A 26,513-nucleotide genomic window follows, 5' to 3' on the forward strand; every position below is an offset into this window, starting at 1 on the left:
TGGCGATAAGAGCTGTAAGAGCCCCCAATGAAAATAGTTTTTTAAAAAGGCACTCCAAGGTGAAAGGGACCTGGCAAAGTTTGCCAAGACACCCACATTTTCAACTTCAGTGGATTCCATGTTCCTCCTGCTCTGTATTCTAGAACGTACAGCTCGCATTCTCAAATAAGTTCAGGTTTCTCCTCTAGTATAAGACCATGTTGGTGACCATTATAGAGTTATAGGAGATGTTCAGGAAAGGGCCAAGAGGGGACGGCAAGGAAAAGGGTAACAGTGTCTGTCGGGCGGTCATCAGAATGAGAGCCAATGAAGGACAAGTTCGGCCAGTACCAAGTGGTGCGTTGGTAGGTGAAGCCCCGCTGCGGGGAAGTTCCCGCCCTCTGGGAGATGTGGAGTGGAGGGGGACAGCAGTAGTGAGATGGATAGCTGTTGCTTCAGCAAACACTGTCTTTTGTGGGCGTTCTGGAGAGCGAGGAATCAAGCTGAGCTAGGTGTGGTAGTGCAGCGTTCAGGAGCTTGGACTCAAGGGTTTGGTGGATTGGATTCACGGCTGCTACTTGCCACTTGGTGATGGAGTAGTTACGCATTGGACTGCAAGCCTCGAGATCCACGGTTTGAAACGGCTCGTCGGGAGAAAGACTGAGCTTTCGATTCCCACTCACAGTCCCAGAACTCCTCGGGGGGTTGCTATGAGTTAGCACTGACTTGATGGCAGGGAATTTGGTTCGGGGTACTTGCTGCTTGGCAGTTATGTGACTGGAGTGTTATTTAATTTCTGTATCCCTGGAGGTTCCACATCCGTGAGGTTATACCAAACAGCACATTTTAGTTATTCAGGAAATATTGGTTGGGAAATATGTGTACAATGGTACCTACCTTATATTGTTTTCTGTGAAGATAAGTTACAAAAGAATCACACAGGCTGTGTAATGCAATTCCTGATCCATGCATGCAAACGTTAGCATAGCAAATATTATTATTGCTTTCAGATCTTATTCAGGAGCATCTGAGTGGGTAAAGTTAAGGTGGAAGGTTGGAGGCTTAGGTCCGCCCGGAAGTGCCTGCAATGGAAACCCTGGAAATCAATTTCAACAGAAAACCAGGCATTGGAAATGCGATCGAGCAGCCGGTAGGTTTTCACTGCCAACCTTCTGGTTAGCTGCCAGAGGCTTAACCCCACCCGGTCCCTTTTCTACCACTGAGGGATTTTGGAATGCAGAATTTGTAATCATCACCATGTTTATTGCTGATGCCTTCATGGTCTAGGTATATGCAAGGACCCGTCAGACCTTCCAGCCTTCTTAAGGAAGTGGAAAGGTTGGGAGCCCCTCCTTTGCCCATAATGAGGCTATTAGGGTGGAGGCAGGTTAGCAACTTCCCCGGAAGGCACCTGAGAACTGTTTCCCCACAGCCCAGGGGGAACATCTGTAAAGACTTGCTAAATTGTGAGTGCAGATTAAAATGGTACTGAACGGCCCCGGCCACATTCTTCCAGGGACCCTGTGAAGGTGGAGGGGAGCGGGATTCTTTCAAACTGGGTGGCAGTGCTGGTGGAAGGAGGGTGAGGACAGAGACAGGATGCTCTTGAAGGCAGGGCTCTGGTCCCAGAGACAGCCCTTCGCCCCTCACTGTTGGCTGGATGTTGCTGACATGTAGCTGCAGACAGGGGATGCCTGAGAAGGATCACCATGGCTTTGTCATTACAAAAATCACACTGGACAGCAGAGCGATGGGGGAGGGGGTGTCAGCAAACCCAGGCCGGAGAAACCGTGAACATGGTAAAGCACTTTTGTCATTGCCAAAGCAAACCCAAAGCGAAGCATCCTGGAGAACTCCGGGCAGATGCAGCCTGTCAGTGAGATTTCATTTGTTTCAGAGCTGAGAGAGTTGCGAGGGGCCGCCGTCCTTGATTGCAGTGGACAGCAGCGAGGTGCGAGTGGAGGGCTGGAGCTATTCATTCCTGATAGGACTTCCGTAAACCAATCAGATAAATCTCTTCATTACTGCCATGAGGAAAAAAACAAAAAGGCAAGTGGAAAGAGGGCAAAGCACAGGCTGTAGATTAAATTTGGTCAGAGCCAATATCTGACAATCTCCCATGCTGTTATCCAAATGAAAGCGAATGCGACTCTGAATTAGCAGCCCCCTGAGCAATGGAGGGGGGAATTCAATTCTCTCAGATGCCAGCCCAGACCGAGAGCAGCCCCTGAAGGCCCCTGTTGCTCTCCAGGAACGCAGGTGTTGGGAGGGACCCCGGTGCAGGGCGCTCTGCTAGGAAGTCTCATGTCTCATGAGTTTTTCCCTCAGCTCAGCCAGCTCTGAGCATCAAGGGGCCCGGACGCCACACATTGAACCCCACAGTGATGGGGCACAAGTTCCCTGCCCCCATAGGAATGTAGTTTCCCTCCCTCAGGTCACCTGCAAAACCAGTTGCCAGCAACTCAGTTCTGATTTATGGAGACTCCGTGTGTGTCTAGGTAGACGGTGCTCTCTGAGGTTTGCAGTGGCTGCATTTTTTTTTAATCAATAAATTGCCAGGCTTTTCTTAGGCACCACCTGGGTTGGTGGACACAAAGCACCAACTTTCAATTAACCCCTGAACGCATTAATGATTCTTTCTTCCTGCCAGCCTTGCTCGTGACTCTTCACAGCCAGGCTTAGACCCGTAGCTACAGGAAGATGGCCGTAACCTACCTAAATCATGGCAATGTGAACATTACCACTGAGAGTGCCTATTTGCCCCCTGGCTTTCCGTTCATTCAACCAGGACATTAGTGAAGCTGCAGGGACACAGCAGGACCTGGACGCCTTCACCTCAGTTGGCCTCTGCTCTTTCATGCCTCCTTGAGGAGGAAACGCCTGCCCCGGAGCCCAGAAGGGGTGTCCCTGGAGCCCTGCTCCCGCAGCCCCACCTCCCACCCGGGACAGCGCTGACCCTGCTCCGTGTTTTGATATGACTGCTTTCTTGCTTCTTTATCTTTGGTTCTGCTGATTTCATCTTGCCCCGTGCTTGTCCTCCTCCTGTGCTCCACAACAGTGTGTACAGGCACTTGTAAAGGCAGCCATGTCTAAGCAATGCTATTTGTGCACCGTACAAGGGGCTTCTCTCTTTTTTTGTCAGTTACAAGGGGCTTCCCTGGATGATGTTGGCGATAATGACATCAGGTTGGACTGAGGAGGGAGGGCAGAGAGAGCTGGGATTAGTTCCCAGAGTGAGTTCTTCCGGAGTAGAGATGGAATCGCTGCTCAGGCCTTCCGCAGACCCAGCTTTTGCCTTGTAGCCAAGGAGAGAAGGGGTGAAGAGGCTCAGGGTACCCCAAAAGGCAGTCCCCAAAGAGAAAGGTCCGGTGGGGCAGCTCTGGGGTCGGTGGCACTGATGGGAACATCTGTCAGCAACCAGTATAAAGAGGGCACGGAGATGGATGTGTCCCAAGAGATGTTGTCTGCAGTGGGTGGGGGCGAGAGGGAATATTTTAGAATAAAATCTTTTAATGTTCCACTCCACAGTAATAGAGCCTCCTTAATATGACAAATCGGAGCTCCTGCTGAACTTTACTGCCTGCATGCTAATGAGCCAAAGCCCACAACAGAACCTTTTAGGTGGGGGGAGTTTACAAACAACTTGGCTATGAGACCCTGGTGAGCGTGCAAGGAGAGGGCTGTGGCAGTGAGAGAAGCCGGGCTGGAGGAGGAGGCACCTCCAGGGATGGCCCCAGGGAGCATCTCTGCCCCAGGGGTGGGGTGGGGGTGGGGCACCACGCAGGGAGGGAAGAAGCCAGCATTTCAGGACACTGAAGGACTCCATTCATTAAATGAAGTGCAAACCTCCCTGTAGCACATGCCACATGACTGGGTATCAGGACAAATACAGGCTGTGGTCCCTCTCTGGCAGCCACACCTTGGTGCTTGAGTGATCTCTCTCTCTCTCTCTCTCTCTTTCTCTCCCCAGCTGGGAGTGCAGAGGGGAATGGTGGGCTGGGAAGCAAATCCTTTCAGGAAGAGGAGGTCAGGAAGTTTTCTGAATCCCAGGTCTGGATATGCTCTGGTCCCTTTGTACCATGTGTCTGGGTTAGATGACTGTCCTGGGGCTGACGTAACACAGTACCATAAACGATGTGGCTTATTACAACAGAAGTATGTTGTCACATAGCAGCTGTTCTCAACCTTCCAAAGGCCGCGACCCTTTAATATCGGTCCTGGTGTTGTGGTGAACCCCAACCATAAAATTATTTTTGTTGCTACTTCATCACTGTCATTTTGCTACTGTTGTGAATCAGGAGACCCCTGTGAAAAGGTCATTCGACCCCCCCTCCCCCAAAGGGGTCACGACCCACAGGTTGAGACCTTTGGTGTAGAGGCTTCAGCGCTCCATGCCAGCAGGGCCATGCTCTCTCCATAGTGTCCAGGGGGCAGCCAAACCTTGTCCCTCTTGGGTTTGGGCAGGCACCAGCGTTCCCGGGCTGGCAGCTGCAGCGTGCCTCCATCTTCCCTGGCCGGTTCCCCTTGCCTCTCTGTACGCTTCTCTTTTTGAAGGAGTCACTTGCATTGGGGGGGAGGGGGAGGGATGGGGGGGAGACACAGCAAATCCATAGCACCCTGGCAGGGCGCTTCAGTGTGAGCTGAGCCCTTTGGAACACTGGAGATCAGGTATCATGCTTCTGCTATCACATAACGTGTCCTCACAATTTGTAATATTCTAGGCACGGGGCTGGGCTTGAAGATGTCCGTCTCCTTCCTTGTGGGAGCCCTGACAGGCAGCGTAGTCATTCCTCCCTGGGCTGCTAAGTGCACAGTCAGCAGTTCAAAACCACCAACTGAGAAAGATGAGGCTTTCTACTCCCATAGAGTTACAGCCTCGAACGCTCAGAGGGGTACTGCTACCCTGTCATTCAGGATCGAAATGAGTCAGAATTGACGATGACATTGAGAGTTTGTCCTTCCTTACATCAATTATGTGATTGCTATTAGTTTACTCATGTTATTAGGGAGTAAAGTAGGGCTCAGAGAGATTAAATAATCTGATAACAGTTATAAAGCTCCTTAGTGAGGTAGAGTGAGAAAGCACCAGTCTTTAGGAGAACATGTTCAGAGCTGCATGGAACGTGTCATTCCATACAAGAGTAAGTAAAATAAAATAAAGTAAAGACTCGCTACCAGCGTTCCAGTTCATACATGACAGGGTTAATGCCAAATAAAACGTGTCTAGCCATGTCCCTGTGAGCAGTGGATGGCTCCAGACATGTTCTCTCAGTAATACACTTAGCCTAGTGTATTACTTCTTTCCCAAAACACAAAAACAGAGTCACTGTCATTGAGTCCATTCTGACTTACAGAAACCCTAACGGACAGAGTAGAATTGGCCTTGTGAGTTTCCTCTACTATCGATCTTTATGGGAGTGGAAAGCCCGGCTTCGCTCCCTTAGAGCAGCTGGTGGTTTCAAACTGCTGACCAACTCATAACTCACTGCCCCTCCGGACTCCAGTTGGGTCTTCCAGGGGCACTTTCAACCAGCTGAGGGATGTGCTGGGCCTGTTCAAGTCCAGGCCGAGAGGTCGGCACGGACGGCTATGGTAACTGCGTTTTTATTCCAAAGGGGCCATCTTGGTAAAATTTCTCAAAGGACATAGGCCTGTCACGGAGGCTTATTAGAAAGAAAATTGTAGACCATTGGTGAGCAAAAAGGCAGCAAAGGGACATGAGGAATTTTCCCCCATCATGACAATGCACCTACTCACTCTTCAAGGGACGTTTACTGGAACATCTTACTTTATCCACCCTCCCCGAGGCTGTCTCTTTAGAATTCTTTCTGCCTCCCAAACTCAAAGAGCAGTGGGAAGGGGCACGATGTGAGTCCCTTAGGGAGGCCAAAAGTGCCAACCTGACATGCTGTCCAGCAGAGTGCGGGATGCTTTAGAGAAGAGTGAGAGAGAGGGAAACCCCTCCTTTAGAACCATATAGACCTGACAGGAGGATTGGTCGAGAAATCACAGTGTTACATTTTGATGTTTTTCATTTATAAAGCTTCCTTTGATTTTTGTGACAATACTTCTTGACTGATCGTCATAGAACAGGCTATTTGTACTGCAGGGAACTGCATATCCTCTGACCCACTGTGCTAGTCTGGGTCAACTAGGGAAACAAACCCACAGAAACTCATATGTATAAGAGAGAGTTTTACATAAAGGGTAAGTGTACATTCAGAAAGCATCCCAACCCAGTGCTGTCCAAGTTCATAAGTCCAACATTAGTCCATATGTCTGACATCAATCTACAAAGACCACCGCCATCTCACAAAACACATGCAATGACACCGACTGCAGGAGGAAAGCTGAGTCAGTGAATGAGTAAGCATCTCAGTGCTGGCAGGGGTCTCCACTCGGCTGCTCCAGCACCCAGGGCAGCATCGGGGGAGACCCATGCGGCTTCTTCTTGGGGATGTCTTGCGGGAAGAGAGCCTTTCCAGCTGAAGCAGGGAACTGGCTAAGACAACTGCACCCTGGTCCGACCATCAGAGAGCAAGTGACCCAAGAACTAGAAAGGCGAGGCTCACGGAGCTATTTTTCTCTTCGACCTTCAATTAACCCCACATGCGTTTATTGGCCAGGTTGGCACAATAAACCTTAACTATCTCACCCACCGTCTCTTATTCAGCAGGTGAAATAATTAAAGACTGGAAAATTGGCCCAATTTTTACCAGCTCAGGCCTTTGAAAAAGGGTGACATAAGTCTGGAGACTTAGTTCTTCTGAATCCTTTGTTCTTTCACCACAGCCCACCCTTGTCTCACTGTCTTTCAGTTTGAAGTGTTGCAGCATTTGGAATTTTAAAAACTTTAAAAAATATATTATGTGTGCATTTATATTTGAGACCATCAATTTTGTACTTAACCATTCAACAATTTAAACAGCTCTTCAAACCATGCAATAACTCATCCTCACCTCCTCTTTCCTCTTCTTACTCTTGTAGAATAGGATCTTCCCCTTCGCCTTAGCTAACGCCTGTCTACACTCTAACTTGTTGCTTCCCCTCCCAGCTCTTTCCCTCTGAAAACCGTCACAGTTGGTTTCCATAGGTATGAACAACCTTAATCTGGATCTTTTTCCCTCCCACAATTGTAGTCTCCTATAATATTTGCCCTTTTGTGATTGATTAACTTCACTCAGCACAATGTCCTCCAAATCTGCCCATATTATGAGGTCTTTCACAGTGTTATCGTTATTCTTTAGTGATGCTTAGCATTCCATGTGTATATGTATCAAAGTGTATTCATCCATTCTTCCACTGTTGGAAATTTCAGTCGATTCCATCTTCTTGCCATTGTGAATATGTGTGCACACTCATCTATTCTTGATACAGCTCTTACTTCTTATGGTGTGTACCAACAGAGGGACTGCTGGGTCCTATGATACGCCTATTCCCGATTGGTTAGGTAAGCTCTATACTGTTTTCCAAATGGTTGCACAAGGTACGCTGGTTCCAATCTCTCCGCACCCTTCCCAGCATTGGCTATTTTCTGCTTTTATGAACTTTTCAGTCAGTGCTGGTGATACCTCGTTATTGTTTTGAGTTACATCTCGGATGGCTAGAGATCATGAATATCTCTTCACATCTTGCTGGTTGCCTGGATGTCTTCTTTGGTGAACTGTCTGTCTATGTCCTATGCTCATTTTAAAATTGGATCATTTGCCATTTTCTTGTCGAGGTGATGTATTTTTCTATAGATTTTAGAGAGTAGTTTCTTGTCCTATATGTCATTGCCAGAAATTGCTACTGTTTTGATTAAGGCTCATGTTGTACAAAATAGCTTATTTTTAGGAGATCCTAGCCTTGTCTCCTGCTATGTGTGTATGGGTGTGTTTTGTTATATTTGATAAATATTTTTATTTTAAATGACTTTTTGATGACTTGTGGTGATTTAAGTATATGATGGAACTTGTTAGTTACTGTCAAGCCAGCTGTTGAGTTAACTCTGATTTTAAACAACAGCAAAACTCCCTGCCATTGATTGAGTTGACGCAGACTCAGAGTTACCCTGTAGGATAGGGTAGAACTGCCCTTTTAGTTTCTGACATCGTGGCTCTTTACAGGAGTATAAAGCCCCATCTTTCTTCCTTGGAGCAAAGGGTGGCTTGGAACTGCTGATCTGTGGATTTCAGCCCAGTTCATTGCCATTACACCACCAGGGATCCTCTGGTTCATAGATCCATTTTATAAAATAGAACAAAATGTTGCCTAGACATATACCATCTTGATGCTCTTTCCAAACTAGGGGGCTCATTATCCAATACAATAACATTTGTTGTTCTGTCAATATTCTTTTGTAATCTACGATATTTCCATTGGCTAACTTTTTGAAGTAGATTACCAGGTCTTTCTTCCTAGTCTTAGTCTGGAAGATCTGCCAAAGCCAGGCTACCATAGGTGACCCTGCTAGGATTCAAAAAACGGATGGCATAGGTTGTAGGACCACAGCACTACACAAGCCATCACTGGGCAACAAACCAATAGGCAAGTAGCGGAGATAGAATTAGGACATTTAAAGATTGTAAAATAAGTGAGGCAAAAGGCTGGGTCTGTTTGAGCAATTAGATTTATCTCTGAAGTAGATATCTACCTAGGAGGCTAGCCATCTTTACCAGGGGGACAACTCACTCTGGGAAGATTGCCAAGCATGCAGGATATCTGTTTTCTGCTCCTTGGATCTTGTTAATGTCATCTTGAACATACTTTGTTGATATAGTCACCTACAGACTATGGAGAAAAAATGAAGATAGTCAGAGATGAGAACTGAGCTCATATTGTTCCCCTAATTATGCCCAGCCTGTACTCTGCCCAGGAGTAATGTGAGAGACCATGTATGCATCATGCCAGGCTGACAGCAGACTAATTACCTAGGGTGTAACTTTAAAGCACACAATCCAAAGCCCCAACCCCTCAAATTCTGATTTAGTAAGTCACCTTTAGGATCCATTTTATTTTAAAAAAATGTTTTAATGTATGTCTGAGGTGATTCTGATGAACAGCCAGACTTAGAGGCTAAAGACTAAAGTCACTCATGTCGTGAGCATGCACATAAAGCCTGGAGAGATCAAGTACCCTCCTGACCTGTTCAATGAAGACTTTCAAATTGTCTTTTGCTTTATTTTTTCCATAACCTTGGGGCCATTGCCAAGAATGACCACGAGGGCGGTTTCAGTACTGAAGGACAAAAGAAAATGAACCTGTGGGTGAGATTCATTATTGTCATGCAGATGAAAATTTTAATAATTGCAGCTTCTTGTCCAACATGTAAGCTCAATTAAAATAGTGTCTAAATTATCTAGATTAATTATCTTGTGTACAATGCCCCCTGGTAATCGATAGATAACACTTCTATCAAGATAGGTAATTATCTGGATAAATAAAGTAGCTACTAATAGCAAAAGCCAGTCACCTAGCCGAACTGAATTCATGAGGACCACCCACACTAAGGGAGCCAGAGTTCAAATAGCTTCATGACAGTCATGGCCTTCTCTGGTACTGTCAACATTCAAGAGCTAAAATACTACCCATAGGAGCAAAGAAATGTGAGCGAGGGTATGCATTGTGTGTTCCAGGGAATTGGAGGCTAATTGCAAAGTAAACATAGCCAGGAGACAGCATTGTCCAACCAACAAGCTACTTATGGGCGCCTAGGCAGTGGCAGCCCTATGGGAGGGGTGATCTCTCACCACAGGGGTCTGCGAGAGGCAGGTGGCTCTAGTTGCCACCAGAGGGAAGAGGACATGAAAAATCCTGGGGAAGGGAAGGCAGGGACTTACCTGTGTGTTGTGCTATGTCTTCATGCACCCAAATAGGGAGTCTCTGGGTGACAGAGCTCCAAAGACCCCAACCCCAGAGTGTCTTTATAACCACGGGGTTGGGGCTGCAAGCAGAGCTTGTCAGGAAGATGCTTCCTTTTGTTTCATTGACTCTCGGAAGGCATTTTCCCGGGTGGTGCAAACCAAACTATGAGTAACTTGGAGAAGAGTGGAAATTCCAGAGCACTTTATGGTGCCCATGCAGGACCAGCACACGGATCAAGGAGCAGCTGTGTGAAGAGAACGAGGGACTCCTGCTGGTTTAAACTGTGTGTCAGGAAAGGTGTGTGTCGGGATTGTGTTTTCTCACCATAGTCATTCAATCTGTATGCTGAGCAGATCATCAGAGAAAGTGGGGTGTATGCAGAGGAATGCAGCATCAGGGCTGGAGGGAAGATTATTGAAAGCCTGCGGGATACCTATGCCAGCTCCTGGCTTGTTGAAAGTGAGGGCCCTGGCAGCTCTTGCTGATGAAGGTCAAGGATTGCAGCCTCCAGAATGGATTACAACTCAATGTAAAGAACGCCAATTTTTTCTCAATGGGACCAATAGGTAGCATGAGGATAAATGGAGAAAAGAGTGAAGGTGTCAGGGATTTCGTGTTGCTTGGATCTACATCTATGTTTATAGTAGCAACAGTCAAGGAATAAATCTATGCATTGCCCCAGGTGAATCTGCTGCACAAGACCTCTTTAAAGCATTGAAATGGAAAGATAGTACTTTAAGGACTAAAATTTCACCTGAAAATTGAAATTACCAAGCCATGGATTGCCTCATCTGCATGTGAGACTCAGACATTGAATAAGGCAGACCAAAGAAAAGGCATTGCATTTGCACTGTGGTGCTGGAGAAGAAGATGGAAAGTACCATGGGCTGTCAAAGGAACAAACAGATCTGCCTGGAAGGAGTACAGCCAGAATGCTCCTTAGAGGCATGGATGGTGACACGTGGTCCCACATACTTTGGACTTGTTTTCAGGAGAGACCAGTCCCTGGAAAAGGGTATTATGCTTGGTAAACTGAAGGGGTGTTGAAAAAGAGGAAGGCCTTTGGGGAGATGGAGTGACCCAGCAGCCCCAGCCATCGGCTTAAACATAAAAACAATTGTGCAGATAGCACCGGTCCAGGCAAGGTTTCTTTCTTTTCATAGGATCGCTTTGGGTTGGAAGGGACTGAAGGACACCTAACTATAACAACCCATGACCAGATGTTGGGTACAGTCTCATGGGGGTATGTAAAGTGTGCAGTCCCTAAGGGGCTGAAGACCTGTTGATTGGGCCTGTTTTGTAAACAGTTGGATATGTATAATTTTGTGTGTAACACCAGCAGACTATTTTGGGCAAAGGGGTCTCAACTTGCCCTGAAAAAGTAAACAGCTTGGGGCTGATACCTGAGGACACTTTAAGCTCATTAATATGAGCATGTTAAGTCATTCCTCGGTTTTCTGGCTGACAGTCTCTTAAATTGCAGCATTGTGAACATGTGTGTGTGTGTGTGTGTGTGTGTGTGTGCATACGCGAGAAAAGTTACTTCTCTGTGTTGTAAATTCAAATGAAGTCCGGAGAAGTGAAGGCCATTTGTAAGGTCTGCTGAGCTAATGGATTCATAATGACTTTTAAAGCTTCACTCGGGTAAGAAATACTGTTCATTTTTTAATTGCATATAATTATACTTTTTCATAATCTAGGGCACCATGGCAAAAGTAAATCTACGGACTTAATTATAAATCTTTTTATTATCTGGAACCTGACTGAAATAAAAGGAAAAAGAAACGAGGATTGTTTTTCTAATCTAGGGAAAAGGAGAAAATGAAATACCATCAATGTTAAATGAGTTATGATGCTTTTGATCGTAGAACACTGGTTTGCTTTGCATTTGAGGCCCCCTGGGGCGGGCGGGGAGGCTGACTGTGGAACTCAGGGGCAAGTCTCCTGTCCTGGGGGAGCAGGCATTTGATAGTCTATTCAAAGTCAACAGAGTCCATTTCTTTGCTTCGATTGAGGTACCCTCTGGGTTAGTGTCAAACTTGAGGGGTTGAAGCTGGGGGAATAGAAAGGGTAGTGAGAAGCCAAAAGAGGTGGAGCTCCAGGAACACAATCAGACTTTTTCTTTCTACTGGGTTTTGAATGATTTTCTTAAAATCCTTGTGTGACAGGTGGCTCGCTCATGCTGCCAAGAGCGACCTTGAGAAAGATGACACACGTCTGAGAGACACAAGGACAATACGTTGACTGGGAAATTATGTATCTTTCAAGTGGATAAGAAGTGCTATCGGCTCAGTTTCTTATAAAGCAAAATGCTGAATCAGTGATCTATAGGAAAATAGTATCATCTGTGATCAATGAAAGTCACTGGGTGGTGGGAACGGTCTCTGTGTGGCTGCTACAGAAAGATCAGTGGTTCAAATCCACCCAGCAGCAGCACCCAGCAGAAGAGAGACCAGGTGGTCTGCTTCTGTCGAGATTACAGCCTAGAAAACTTCATGGGACAGTTCTGTTCTGTAACAGATGGCTTTGCCATGAGTCAGAATCGACTAGACCACAACAGCTATGGTTTTTATTTGGGGTGAGTGAGGACAAGATTGGGGCTAACAATATATGTGAGATAAGGAGCGACTCATTCTTCCTTAGGCTCTCTCAGATGGGTCTCACACCCTGTTGCCATCTATTCTAACACATAGTGACATGACACTCTTGGTAAGAATACAAGTTCCCCATGGGGTCCCCAAGGTTAACAGAAGCAGGGCACTTTATCTTGCTTTTGAGGAGCAGCTGGTAAGTTCAAATCACCGGCCTTTCCTTTAGCAGCTGAGAGCTTCACGCTTGTGTAAAAATCTTCTCCCAAGTCTAGCTCCCTATTTTGTCCCACCTCGTGAATCTGAGAGTTGCTTGCTTTCTGCTGGAGCAGCCTGTTTCTAGAAGGCAGTCAATGAGGTGATCAGGAAAGGCTCTGGCAGAGCTGGCACCTGAGCAAGGATGGGTGCCGTCAAGAGCTGCACCACCCAGAGTTCTGATTGAGACGTTTGAGGGCCTGTCTTCTCTCACATGTAGGCTGTCATCTTCCCATGAAAAGGCCATGGGATGCCCATTCTGGATGCCCCTTCTTTAAGTGAGTTACCCATCATTGTTGGAAGAGGCAGGGAACCCCAAAAGATTTATCACCACAATAAATTCAGAGCATTTTCTTCTCCTTGTTATCTCCCCGTTTCCCGCCATCATCCCCTGCCATGCCAGGCATCTTGTGAGTGCTTTACCAAAGTTATTCAACATCATTACTCTCTGCCTTGTGCAAAGCAAAGGCCAATGAAATGTTACAGTCATAACAACCTTGCTCAAGCCTTTTAACTACATTGAGATACCTTTGTCTGACCAAGCTGGAGGTTACCCTGTTCATTTTGCCAGTGAAGTGGTATTTGGATTGGGCTTAGTAGCCCCAATTGCCTCTGCTTCTTATAAGTGTGAGGCTGTGCCCCAGACAATATAGTGAATTTCTAGTACCAGCAGGAGGTGTTCCTGGAAGACTCGTTCACCAATAATGGAGTTATGTCAAATTAATCATAGATAGTCTCCTTAATGTGTTCCCTGCCTATTCATGTGTGCCTTGCCCACACAAATGGCATTTTTAATAGAGTTAATTTTAACAGTTTTGTTGTTCTTATTAGATATTGTCTAGTTGTTTCCAACTCATAGTTACCCTATGAAAAGAAGGCAATACCATCTAGACCTGTGTCAATACCACCTAGACCTGTGTCAACACCACCTAGACCAGTGCTGACACCATCTAGACCTGTGCCAACACCATCTGGACCTGTGCCGACACCACCTAGACCTGCGCCGACACCACCTAGACCTGCGCCGACACCACCTAGACCTGTGTCAACACCACCTAGACCTGTGCCGTACTCACAATTGTTCTTACATTTGCACACATCGTGCCAGCCACCGTGTCAATGCATCTTGTCAGGGGCCACTCTCATTTTCCATGTGCTTCCACTTTACGAAGCATGGCGTCCTTTCCAGGAACTGGTCTCCCCTGATAACATGTATGTGAGGCGAAGACTCACCATCCTTGCCTCTAAAGAGCATTCTTGTTGTACTCCTTCCAAGACAGATTTGTTTGTTCGTTCTTTCGGCAGTCACTGGTACTTTCAGAATTCTTCTCCAGCACCATCGTTCAGATTCAGTGACTTCTTTGGTCTTCCTTATTCAATGTCCAACTTTCACATGCAGATGAGGCAGTTGAATGTACCATGGCTTGGTGCCCCTTAGGCCTCAAATTAATATCTTTCTTTTTCAACATTTTAAAGAGGTTGGGTGCAACAGACTTACCTAATACGATGTGTAGTTTGACCTCTTGACTGCTGCTTCCATGAACAAGATGTGGATGCAAACAAGATGAAATGCTGGACAGCTTCGATTTTTTTCCCTCCGTCTACCCTGATGTTACCTATTGATCCAGTTGAGAGCATTTCGATGTTCTTTACACTGAGTTGTCATCCACATTGAAAACTGCGGTCCGCCATCTTCTTCAGCAAGTGCTTTCAGCGCTCCTCCCACTCAGCAAGCAAGGCCGTGTCGTCTGCATATGTTTTTCCTCCAAAGCAGATGTCGCATTCGTCTTCATATAATCCAGCATTTCCGATCATTTGGCTCCTCATTTAAATTGAAGCTCTGGTGAGAGGATGCAACCCTGACGCGCACCTTTCCTGATTTTAAACCATGCAGTGCGCCCTTGCTCTGGCCTGAACCTCTGACAGCTCCCTGTCAATGTACTGCTGCAACTGCTGTTGGAAGCTCTTCAACAATAGTTTACTTGCATGTGCTATCAATTATATTGTTCTATAATTTTCACATTCTGTTCTGTCACTTTTCTCTGGAATGGGTACAAATATAGTTTGCTTCCAGTTGGTTCTCCAGGCAGTGTCTTACAAAATATCCTGGCAGGGGTTAGTAAGTGCTTATTCAGCATATTGGGACATCAGTGCCCAACGCCTTCCGTTTTCACTGGTACCTTCAGTGCAGCTTGGGTTTCTTTCTTCAGTCCCATAGATTCTTGATCACATGCAATATCTTGAAACGGTTCAATGTTGCCTAGTTATTTTGGGTACAGCGATTCTGTGCATTCCTTCCATCTTTTTGATGCGTCCTGCACCATTCCATAGCCGCCCACAGAATCTTGAACCTACGGCTTGAGTTCTTTTCTTCTTTTCATTCAACTTAAAATATGCTGAGCATGTTCTTCTGTCTTGAGATGTAATTTCCATGCAATAATTGCCATTTATTTTAGATGTACAATTCAATGATTTTTAATGCATTTACCTAGGTAGGTTAGGCTAGGTTTCCTAGAGAAGCAAAAGCATATGTATACATACATACACACATGTGCACACACATTTATATTTATAATAAGAACATATTGGGGGTTGAGGAACCAGGTGTTCTAGTTCTTCACTTGTTGAAGAACACAGACAGTGCAGATAAATCCAAGCTCAGCAAGTCAGACACGTGGCTGCAGAGTTGAATGAACCCAAGGTGGACAGGCAATATGGCAGACTGCCTGCAATTCCCTGGGTCATCAGGCAATACAACGGGCCGTTGGATCAAGTCCAAAGACCGAGAAGTCATTGAGACAGATGCATAATCCAAACCAGCAAGAAAAAGTCAAGTCTTCTTCAGAGTCTGCTTGAAAAAAAATATCTCCCCTTGCCACCGGGAAACTGCTCCTCCATTGCACCAAGGCTCGGGCTTGAGTAAACAGGTGCTCCTCCCTAATCACCTGACAGCTGCTCCACTGTTCCAGTCGATCCCATCATGGGATTGATTCCATTGTGTTAGATCACATAGCGGAAGAAGCCTCCGCTGCCAAACTACTGAGAATTCTGGCCTAGCTAAGTTGACATAAAACTTAACTATGACAACAGGTATGCAAGCATCATTTCAATTTTGTTTCAGGACCATTTCATCTTCAAAAGATCTCTTAGGTAAAAGATCTCGTGGATAATTCCCATTCCCCATTATGGGCAACCAATTGTGTGCATTCTTTCTCTGTAAAACTCAGAAAAGCAAACTCACTGCCACTGAGTCGGTCCCGATTCATAGTAACCCTATAGAGCACAGTAGAACTGCCCCTGTGGGTTTCCAACGTTGGGAATCTGTAAGGGAGCAAGAAGTCTCATCCTTCCCCTACAGAGCGACTGCTGGGTTTGAATTCCTCATTTGCGATGAACAACTTGGCTTTTCATGTGAATAGAATCACCCGGTATGTAGTCTTTTGTATCTAGTTTCTTTCATTTCACATCTTTTGAGGTTCATTCACGTTGTAATATTTATTAGTAGGCTTTTTCTTTTCCATTACTGAAGAGTATTTCATTGCGCTGATATACCACGGTTTGTTTATCTTGCCCCTGGTTGACGAGAATGTAGAAGGTTTCTACTTTGAGGATTTGAATAATGAGTGTGAATGACAGAGGTGTAAACATTTGTGTACAGGTCTTTGTGTGGACCTATGTTTCCATCTCTTGGGCAGATACCTCGGAGTGGAATTGCGGCTTCGTATGGTAAATTTATGTCTAACATTTTAAGAAACTACCCAACTGTTTTCCAAAGTGGTTGTAAAATTTATATTCCCACCAGCAAATTCTGAGAATTCCAGTTTCTTCACATCTTTACCAACACCTGTTATTGTTTGTCTTTTTGATTATAGCCATTCTAGGCAACGTGAAGTGGTATCTCCTTGTGGTTTTTATTTGCATTTCCCTAATGACTAATGATGTTGAGCACCTTTTCATGTGCCTGCTAGCTGTTTGTATATCTTTCTTGGTGAAATGTCTTTCCAAGATTTGCCCATTTTCCAATTGAGTCATTTGCTCTCATATTGGTTTTAAGAATGCTTTATCCTGAATGGAAGCTACATATCAGGTATATGATTAAGAACATTTTATGTCAACGTGTGCCTTCTCTTTTTATTTTCACAATGGTGCCTTTAGAAGAGCAAGCATCTTCAAGTTTGTGGAAGTACAAATGCTCAGCTTTTATGTCTTAAGAAAATGATTTTTCCTGGGACCCCTGGGAGGAAGAAGGAAGAGTGCTGTCATCCTATCAGGGTCACAACTAATATCACAAAGCAAAATATGTATAAATTGTTAAATAAAACACTAATTGATCTGTAGACATTCACCCAAACCACAATATTAAAACTTTTAATGGCCTAATCCAAGACCAAAAAGATTTTCTACTGTGTTTTCTAGTTTTGCTCTGTATGTATATGGACTTATATTTAGGCCATTTTAAGTTAATCGCTGTATATAAGGCTGTGATAGTTAGGCTTTGGGGTGCCAACATGACTTCTGTAGGAACATGTGGGGGAAATTTAGCCTGTCAGGTTGCTCTCTGGAGGTTAGCCCCCTCTCCCTGCTTTCAATTCCTGTTGGCAAGCCATGTGAAGCTATGCTTAGGCCTCTGAGAGTCCTGGAGATACTTCTACCAGCACTGGATCCACAAGACTTTGCACCCACTGGCCTGTGATCTTCCTGCAGTTTGCATCATTGCATGTTCTCTGTGAATCTAAAGAGGGATTTATGGCCTAATATCTGACTTATGGGCTAATATAGGACTAGTGGACTTGAGCTGGGCTGGGATGTTTTCTTAATATGCTATTACTCTTTGATACAAAGCTCTTTCTTATACATACATATATGAGTGTCTCTAGATTTGTTTCTCTAGTCAACCTGGCCTAACACGTGGTTTAAGATATAGTTTTATATGTGAATATTCCAATTACTCTATTATCCTTTGTTGGAAAATCCATTCTTCTCCAAATGAATTGTCTTGACCCCTTGTTGAAATCAACTGATCATAAATGCAGGGTTTATTTCTGAATTCTCAGTTCTATTCCATTAACCTTTATGTCTATCCTGGTATCAGTACCACACTGCTTGGATCATTGTAGCTTCACCGCACGTTTTGCAGTCAGTAAGAGTCTTCCATCTTTTCCCTGCTTTCTTAAAATTGTCTGTGCAGAGACCTTTGCATTTAAATATAAAATTTAGGAATGGATTATCAATTTCTGTAATAATACCTACTATGTTTTTTGATAGAATTAAACTCTAGGTGAATTGGGGGGAAATTATTACCTTAGTAATATTAAGTCTTTCTACAAATGGATAAGGAACCCCGTGGCACTTTTGGAAGCATCAGATTGCTAACCTTAAGGTCAGCCGTTCAAACCTACCATCTGGCTGGTGGGACAAAGGTTGTATCCTAGGTTCCTGTTAAGATGGACAGTCTCATAAAGCCTCTCCAGGGTCGCTGGAAGTCAGAATGGATCCAATGCCAGTGGGTTTTTCCTTTTGTCCGTGAACAAGAGATGTGCTGGCTTAGTGGTTATGCATAGTTTGAAGCCACTTGATGCTCTACAAGAAAAAGACCCAACAACCTGTTTCCACAAAGATGTACAGTAGTTCTGCTTGTTCCACAGGGTTGCGATGGATTGGCATCAACTTGACAGCAGCAGACTGGGTTTGGTACCTGTGTCCATAAATACCATGATGTAATTCAGTTTCAACACACCATGCATTCCTCTTCAGGGTTCATTTGCTATGCCCAGTGTTTTATGTGTTTGTGTGTCATTTACCGGGGACATGTTCTGTGCTAGGAATATCGACTGTTTCACCATTTAATGAGAATTTTGTGTTTGTGGTTTACATTTTTTAAACTTTTTTTTGGCTAAACTTATTTCTAAGTTCTTCCTCCTCTTTGATGCCATTGTAAATTGAGTGTTTTCTTGATCTTATTTTTACATTATTGATATTATATAGAAAACCATTATTTTGGTACATTAACTTTATGGCCTTTGATATTGCCTAATTCACTTATTAATTCTGGTATTTGTTTTTGTAGCTTCCTCGGATTTTGCATTTCATTTTAGGACATCTACAAATAAGGACCATCTTCCTTATTCTTGCTCAGTCTGGGCACCAAGTATCTGTTACTGAATTTGGAATTTTACAAAATACTTAAGAAGAGTGTAGAGTTGATCTCCACTGCAGATAATGTGATGGCTTGTGGTGGGGGGTGGGGGTAGGGGGGGGCAGCATGGCAAAAGAGACCAGGAAGTCTTTTATTGGTCGGGGATGAATTCAGGCTCCTATGTTCATTTCACAAAGAGCTAGTTTGAAGGGCTTGTCAAGAGACAGACCTGCCCACGTTGGCTGATAGAAACTTTGACGTGAAATAGAAGATGTGTCATTGTTTATCTCTCTTAAAGAAATTCCGGCTGCCTCCGTGTTCTCTTCTTTGAAGCAATGATTTGTTCCCTTCCCATTCATTTGGATACCTTTTTCTGTAAAGTAGGGGGTGGCTGGTGCCCACCTCCTTCCATTTGTAGTTAAGGGAATAAAGCCAAAACCAAACTCACTGCCATCGAGTTGATTCTGACTCACAGCCACCCTACGGGACAGGGTAGAACTGCCCCTGTGAGTTTCCTAGACTGTAACTCTTTACAGGAGTAGAAAGCCCCATCTTTCTCCCTCAGAGCAGCTGGTGGTTGCTAACTGCTGACCTTGCAATTAGCCGCCCAACACACTCCCTACACCACCAGGCTCCAGTGAAGGGAATAGTGAAACAGAATTGAACAGCCAAGAAGGCCTTGTGTACATAGCATAGCTGCCCCAACAGCAGTCTCTCCAAACATTAGCAACCTTGGCTCCCCGTCTGCAGAGCATTGCCTTTGAATCATCCCTCATTATTTAACATGCACTGGTTATTATGGCCATGTGAGCTGTTATCTATTTATGTTGATGATTAATAAATTATTAGACCATATTGTGTGGGTTTTAATAACTCCATAGTAGGAGACGTGTGGCCAGGAGGTGAAATCTCAAGCAATTATAAATTCATAGGTTGAGTTTCTTGGTTTTGTTTTCAGCACCTAAAAGTGGTTTGCTTACAAATGAATTAAATACTTCGACATGCTGGCTATGCAGGGAGGAGGCACCTCCGGCAGATGCTGAGTCCAGGGGGAGGAGACCCTGCAGGTCATAGCCGACACCCTTGCATGAGCCTGATGCTTGTTAGGTTGAGTTCATGAAGCTCTGCACTTGGCATGTGAACTGGAAGCTTCCATACAGGCCAAATGTGGAAGATTGGTTCCAGGAGGGGGAGCCAGGCTTTGGCAATGGAGTCCTCTAAATCAGCAGCCCCTCACCCAGTGGACTGCTCCACTGCCTCCCAGGCAGCACGGGGGAAGCCACAATGTGCCCCTGCATTGCATGTCCTTGCTCGTCCTAGACAAACGGGCAAGCATCTATTTGGAAACCAGGATTAGAGCAGCAGCCAGGGATATCTCTGACAGACCGCTCTGGGAGGGCAGGCAGAGGAAGAGAAAGCGCCAGGCCTCAGCCGCAAAATGGAAATGGACTCAGATCATTTTCTTGTCAACTGGGATTTTAAAATCAATACCAAGCCTCCTCGATACATTCTTATTCTTTTTCCTCTTTTTTTGCTGTTGGCCAAGGGAGATGATGAATTTCCTTCTTCAGGTAGCTGTGGAAATAGAATCCTTTTGCCATTCTGGTACTACCATGCTTCACTTACACCCTTGCAGGTGAGAACACACATGCTTTTGCAGCATGACGGGACGCCAGGGCACCTCCACCATGTGTCCTTTAGGGTGTCACCATCTTTCTTGACTCAAGTGGGCCTTTCCTGCCTGTTGCTGTGCTCTGGAAGCAGGTGACAATCTTTCTAGTGTAAAGGAATGTGAATACAGGTGTGTTGCTACCTCCTTTCTGCATTTGAAGCAGCTAGAACTCGCGAGGAAGCCATGGTGGTGTAGTAGCTACATGTTGGGCTGCAGTATGAGTGGTTGGCAGCAGCTCGGTGGGAGAAAGACTGGGCTTTCTACTCCCATAAACAGTTCCCCTCTCAGAAACCCACAGGGGGTCCCTGGGAGTCAGCACTGACTGAATGGCAATGAGTTTAGTTGTTGCCTTTTTGTTGTTTTGAGAGTACTACTGAAAGTATTTACTCACTGGTAGAAAGTAGAACTGGGTATAAAAGTGGCTCATTCTCTCCCATTCACTAGGGTGGCTGTCTGCAGGTTACTTGCTGGAAGTTAGAAGGAACATAGTATATGATGACCCCACAGCCCAGTGAGCTCTTGGAAAATAAGGAGTGCAGTCTTGGCCCTTCTTTGTACTCTCCACCTCACGTACTTGTAAATTGCAGAATGATTGACAAGAAAGAAGAAAAGGGGAAGGTGCAGGAAGATGGGAAGGGCAGAAAACAGGAGGGAAGAAATGCAGGAAGGTAATAGATTCCAGTTTTCCCATTCATTCATTCATTCATCGAGCCTTGACTTCGCCCAGCTGTGTGCAGGGCCTTGTATTAGAGGCTGGACATTTAGCCAGTGCCCAGGAACCTGGCCTTTTTTCTGGGGGGCTGATTGAGGAGCTGGGAGATGGCAAGGTAAGCAGACAGACATCACCAGTACACCCAAGGTCCATGGCAGCATCAGCGCAGAAGACTGTGAGGTGGGGTTTTTAGCCTTCTGAAGGCTTCTGAGAGGGGTGGTCCCCACACTGGCTCTGTGTGAGCGTGGGTGATGGGGAGGGGAAGTTCAGCAGAGGGAATGAACGAACGAGATTGCAAAGCCTCGTAGGGAAAAATGAGTGTGGTGTAGTCGGGCAACCTGGGGCTGTTTTTCGTCCCTGAGAGAGTGCACACAGAGGAGGGTGATGAGTGGCGAGGCACATGAGGTGTGCCGCCTGTAGATCATGAGGAGCCTGGCAAGCCGGGGGAAGGATTGAGGGCACAATCCTGGGATCAGGGAGGGGCTGTGGTAGTTTTTAAGTGGGGGGAGCAGGCTGATCACAGGAGGAGCAGTGGTTCCGGGGAGAAGTTCTCGCCTAATATGTCGCGCACCCAGACTCGGCTCGGCTCCGTTGCGACCAGTGTGCTGCATGCACAGCCACCACCCGTTGGTCAGCGGGGGGTTGTAGGTTGCAACGATGCTGAACAGGTTTCAGACTGAGGCAGACTCCGAAGAACAGCCTGGACTGCAGCTAACGGCCACCACAGGCCAGCGGCAGGGAGGCTTGTTTAGCCAATGCGTCACAGAGCCCTGGACGGTGCAGGTGGCTTGGGCATATAGAGAACCCAGTGGCCCGCACCTCATCCTCTGCTGCCTTCCTTAGCAGAGCGTCCACACAGTCGTGGTCATGAGGACCAGAAAATTCAAACGGACATGAGTAGAGAATGAGAGCAAGCTTGAGGTAGAAGAACCTGGGAGGACGGAAGGAAACCCCTCTGAACCTACACTGGCCGTGGGGGGAGGAGACAACCTCCACAAGGGGTGGGAGACTCCTGAGAGCAGCCTCCTCCCCCGGCAAATGCATTGAATCTCCGAGCCAGCAGGCCAACGAGAGATCTAACCGTTGCACCCAATGGGAGACCAGAAGGCTTAGGCGAGCACAATGGGTCCATTCACGAGCTTAGCGAATTGCTTCTGTTACCACAGTAACATGTCAGAGGTTTTGCAGATCTGGAAGGAAAAAAAAATCTGAGTTACAGTACTCAAAGCAAATTAGGTCACTGTTACGAGTTATTAATTTTAATGCATTAAGAAAAGTGTACAGGGGAAGCGAAGAATTTTTTTTCAGACACAGCAAACGGGAAACAGCAGAAAGTACAACAATAATTATGTTGAAAGCACAGTGAAGTATTCCATAAAATGTAAGAAAGGCACAACTGGGCACACCCCTTCCTCCTCCTCCTCCTCCCCCAAGTGTAGTTAGTCAGTGAGATGGGGCGGAGTGGCCCTCCCACAGCCCTCTGAAGCCATTAGGAGCTCTAGTGTTGTTTGAGGCAGGGCTGAAATGCAAGCGATGAAAAGTGAACCCAGTGGAGCTTTCTTCCAGACCCCAGTTCTGTTGAGCGTGGAGTTGCTCTAGGCAAATGCACGGCCTCCTAAGGGAACGAGAAAGCCACGGATCAGTTCTCTGGGAGCTGCTGTGCCCTTGGAAACTACGTCCGGGTGGGTTTGTGGGGTCTCGGGGCCTGCCTGGCTCCCCATGGCAGCCGCCTCCCCCGACGCAGCTCCAGATCTCAGGGCTGCAAAACTGGGTCACGCACGTAGCACCAGCTTGACGTCCTCTGCTTGGTTCAGTTCCAGCTTAGGTGCCTTTCCCTGCTTTTGTTGTCTCGTGATTGTTCGTTTGCCGTCTGTTTGATTTCACTTTGCATAGTTTGGGTCTCCTGTCAGGAATTGACCTCCTTCAACAGGCTGCATCGCGGAAAGACTGGATGCCATGAGGGTGGTGTTTCTGAGTCTTAGTGTGCAACAGGTAATGCACTCATGACCTACCAAAAGGTTGGCGGTTTTAATCCACCCAGAGGAGTCTTGGAAGAAAACGTGACTCCCTACATCTGAAAAATCAGCCAGTGAAACTGTGTGGAGCCGATTATACTCTGACATGCACCATGTTGCCTTTTGTCTGGTTGATTTGGCAGCAACTGGTTACTAATTTTATTCTACACACAAAATCTCTCCCTCGGGCAGTCTCTGTCTCTCTCTCCTTCTGTACATACTGTCTGTCCCACATGCCCCCACCTTTCTGACGCCCCTCTAAGGAGATGCGGGTCATTAGATACATTTCCAACAGGCAAGGGGGTGCTAAGGTACAAGCTGTGGGCACATTGGGCCCCCTTTCCTCCTTTGACTTGTACGATACTAGCTCTTCTTGCATTTTCTCTCCTCTCTCAGAGCGCTCTCAGCCAGAGTTGGCTCCTCATCCTCCATGGCCTCACTCCTGTCTCTGCCACGCTCTTCAAGTTCCCAAGGGATTACAACCCGACCCTGTGATCTTCCTCGCCCTTTTATGCTCGTCCCCCTCCCTCTTATCCTGCCCAGGTGTGCTCTCCATGACTCCACTCATTCCCATAGTTTTCCCTCATCGCTCATGACTCCCAGACTCATAATTGAGCATTAACCTTTCTCCTAAGCTCTGAGGAAGCAACTCCATACCACCATCTGTGTAGCTCATAAAGGCGCCCAGTTGGCACAGCGGGTTGTGTGCTGGACTACTAACCGAAAGGGCAGCGGTTCAGCCCCGCCAGCTGCCTCACAGGAGAACGAGGAAGGTTTCTGTTCCTGTCAAGATTTCCAGCGCTGGGAACCCGGTGGTTGGACTTTGCCCCCGAGGGCGGCTGCGAATCAGAACTGACTCAGTCGCAGTGTGTTTGGGGGCCCCTCGAAGCCACTTGTTGTAATAATGCACCCTGGATCTTCTCCTAATGTCACTCTCCCCAGACAATAAACAAAGCAACATTTAGAACGTGCCTTTTCCTCCTTTGTTTCTTATTACCACTGAAGCGTGCCTGGTCATACAGGCAAGGAGCCGGATTCGCCTCTATGGAGCCTACCCCATCTCTTCCCTGCTTGGCAAACTCCTACTCATCCCTCAAGGACACTGGTGCCTCCAGGAAGACAGTGTCTCCCTTCTCTGGGCCCTGTGGAAAACATTCTCACTACAGTACATAGCACAATTCCTGCAGTGAGCTGTGCGCCTCTCAGGCTCCCCCATCAGATCCCAGCGTCTTGAGAGGCATCACTTTTGAACCCTCATCTAGTCCAGGGAAGCAAGGGGCACTCAGCTATCAAATGCTTTATTCTTCCCTTCAAGTAAAAATCTCCATTTGTAAATGGAAAATGATAGAAGCTTCATCATAGCCTGTTTAGAGTGATAAGGACTGAATGGACTGAGCACGGAAAGAGCTGGACACATTGCTTGCGACACTCTCTCCCCAAGGTCACGCGTTCTAAGAATAGGTATACTGAGAACAGTTGAGAGGTGCAGATGGAGGACAAAGCCAGCTCCAGCACCCTGCCCCTTATAGATATAGGTGCAGAAGACCCTAGGGGTGCTGTGTGTGTGTATGTGTGCTTGCATATGCATGTGTGTAACAGTTGAAATTCGGTTCCTTTTCCACTGTCAGGTGCTGACCAAACCCAAATGAAACTCACTCCCATAGAGCTGATTCCAATTCATAGCAGTCTTATGGGATGGGGTCAAACTGCCAGGGTGAGTTTCTAGACTGTAACTGTTTTTACTGGAATAGAAAGCCTTATCTTTTCCTGTGGAGCTGCTGCTAGATTTGAACTGCTGGCCTTGCAGCTTGCAGCCCAACACAAAAGGTCATATTCACAATTTCCTGTAAAAGTAGAACGAAGTGGGGGGCGGTTACAGGAGAACTTTCATTTCTCATTTGTTAAAATAATGCATTACTTTTATGCTGAAGAAGGGGAAAATATAAGCCTAGAGCTCATGAAAGTCTGCTTAGCACTGCAGGCAACAATGTGAACAAATATAGAATAGTGTATTTATAACTAGGTAGGATGCATACATGTGTAAATATGAATTCAGCTGAAAGCTACTAACCAAATGGTTGGCCGGTGAAAGCCCCCAGCCACTCTGCGGGAGAAAGATGGGTCAGTTAACTCCCATAAAACTACACAGCTCCAGAAACCTTATAGGGCGGTCCCAGCGTGTTCTATAGGGACATTGTGAGTTGGAATCAACTCAATAACAATGAGTTGGTTGAGTGTGTTAAGTATGCACAATGAGGAAGGGTAAATGTCTACGCATGTATACATGTAGGCTGTGGGGGCGGAACACATGTAGACAGAGGGTTGTGTGTGTGTGTGTGTGTGTGTGTGTGTGGTGCATGTGGAGCCGAAGGGTAAGGGTGTGGGGGAGAGCATATGCATGTGAACATGTGTGGTGTACGGGTGAGTGTATGGGTAAGAGGCGCATTTGTGTGCACACACAGGTGCATGCGCTACATCAGGGACCCTTCCCTTTCAGTCACGCGGGTGGCCACATAGCAGTTGTGTTTAGAATATTCTGGGCCCTGGGAGATCAGAGAAACTTTTTTTTTTCCTTCCCAATTGAGTGAATTGAAAGCTCCTTTTTGAATTGATTCTATGTTTCAAGATGCAAGTCAGTGATCATCTTGGCTCAGTCGTCAATATTTTGCCTGCCTCACCCCTCAGCTTTAACTTGCAGATAGGCCGGCAGACAGCGGCTGTCACAGCCGAAGATGAAAAGGAGCAGCCTAGGGTAATAATCTGCTTTTCGTCCCTGCCCCCGTTCCTTTTCTGACACCCCCGCCGCCCCACACAGTGGAGGAGACGGTCACGGAGATGCCACAGCCCGCTGATGGACACGCGCTGCACCTGTCTTTCATTGCTTCCACCCGGCTCAGCATTCCGCGGCCGCTCACACATCAGAGGTTTCCATGATGCATGTTTGCATCCAGCACCCCAAGCAAAGAGCAGGAAAGGACGTCGCATCAGGGACTTTGTGGTTTGGTTCAGGCCAATGCCACACAGCCTCCGTCACACTCGCAGGCATGCATTCCGGGAGCAGGTCGCTGGGGCAAGGTGTTGACAGCTGAGGGACCTCTGCTAAGCCACAGGGGGAGAGGGAGTAGGATATGAAGTAGATGGGGAGCAGCACCTGGCTGTGCAAGCTGCTTCCAGAAGAACTCAACAGGCCCCGAAGCTTTCATAGGATTTCCCAGCGGCTGTGAAACAGAGCTGCCTGACTCCTTACCAGCCAGAAGATACTGAAATCTGTACAGTTGCCGTGATGGGATGGTGGTTACTCTGCTGCCAT

The sequence above is a fragment of the Tenrec ecaudatus genome, chromosome 12 (assembly GCF_050624435.1).
Source record: "Tenrec ecaudatus isolate mTenEca1 chromosome 12, mTenEca1.hap1, whole genome shotgun sequence".
Lineage (NCBI taxonomy): Eukaryota > Metazoa > Chordata > Mammalia > Afrosoricida > Tenrecidae > Tenrec > Tenrec ecaudatus.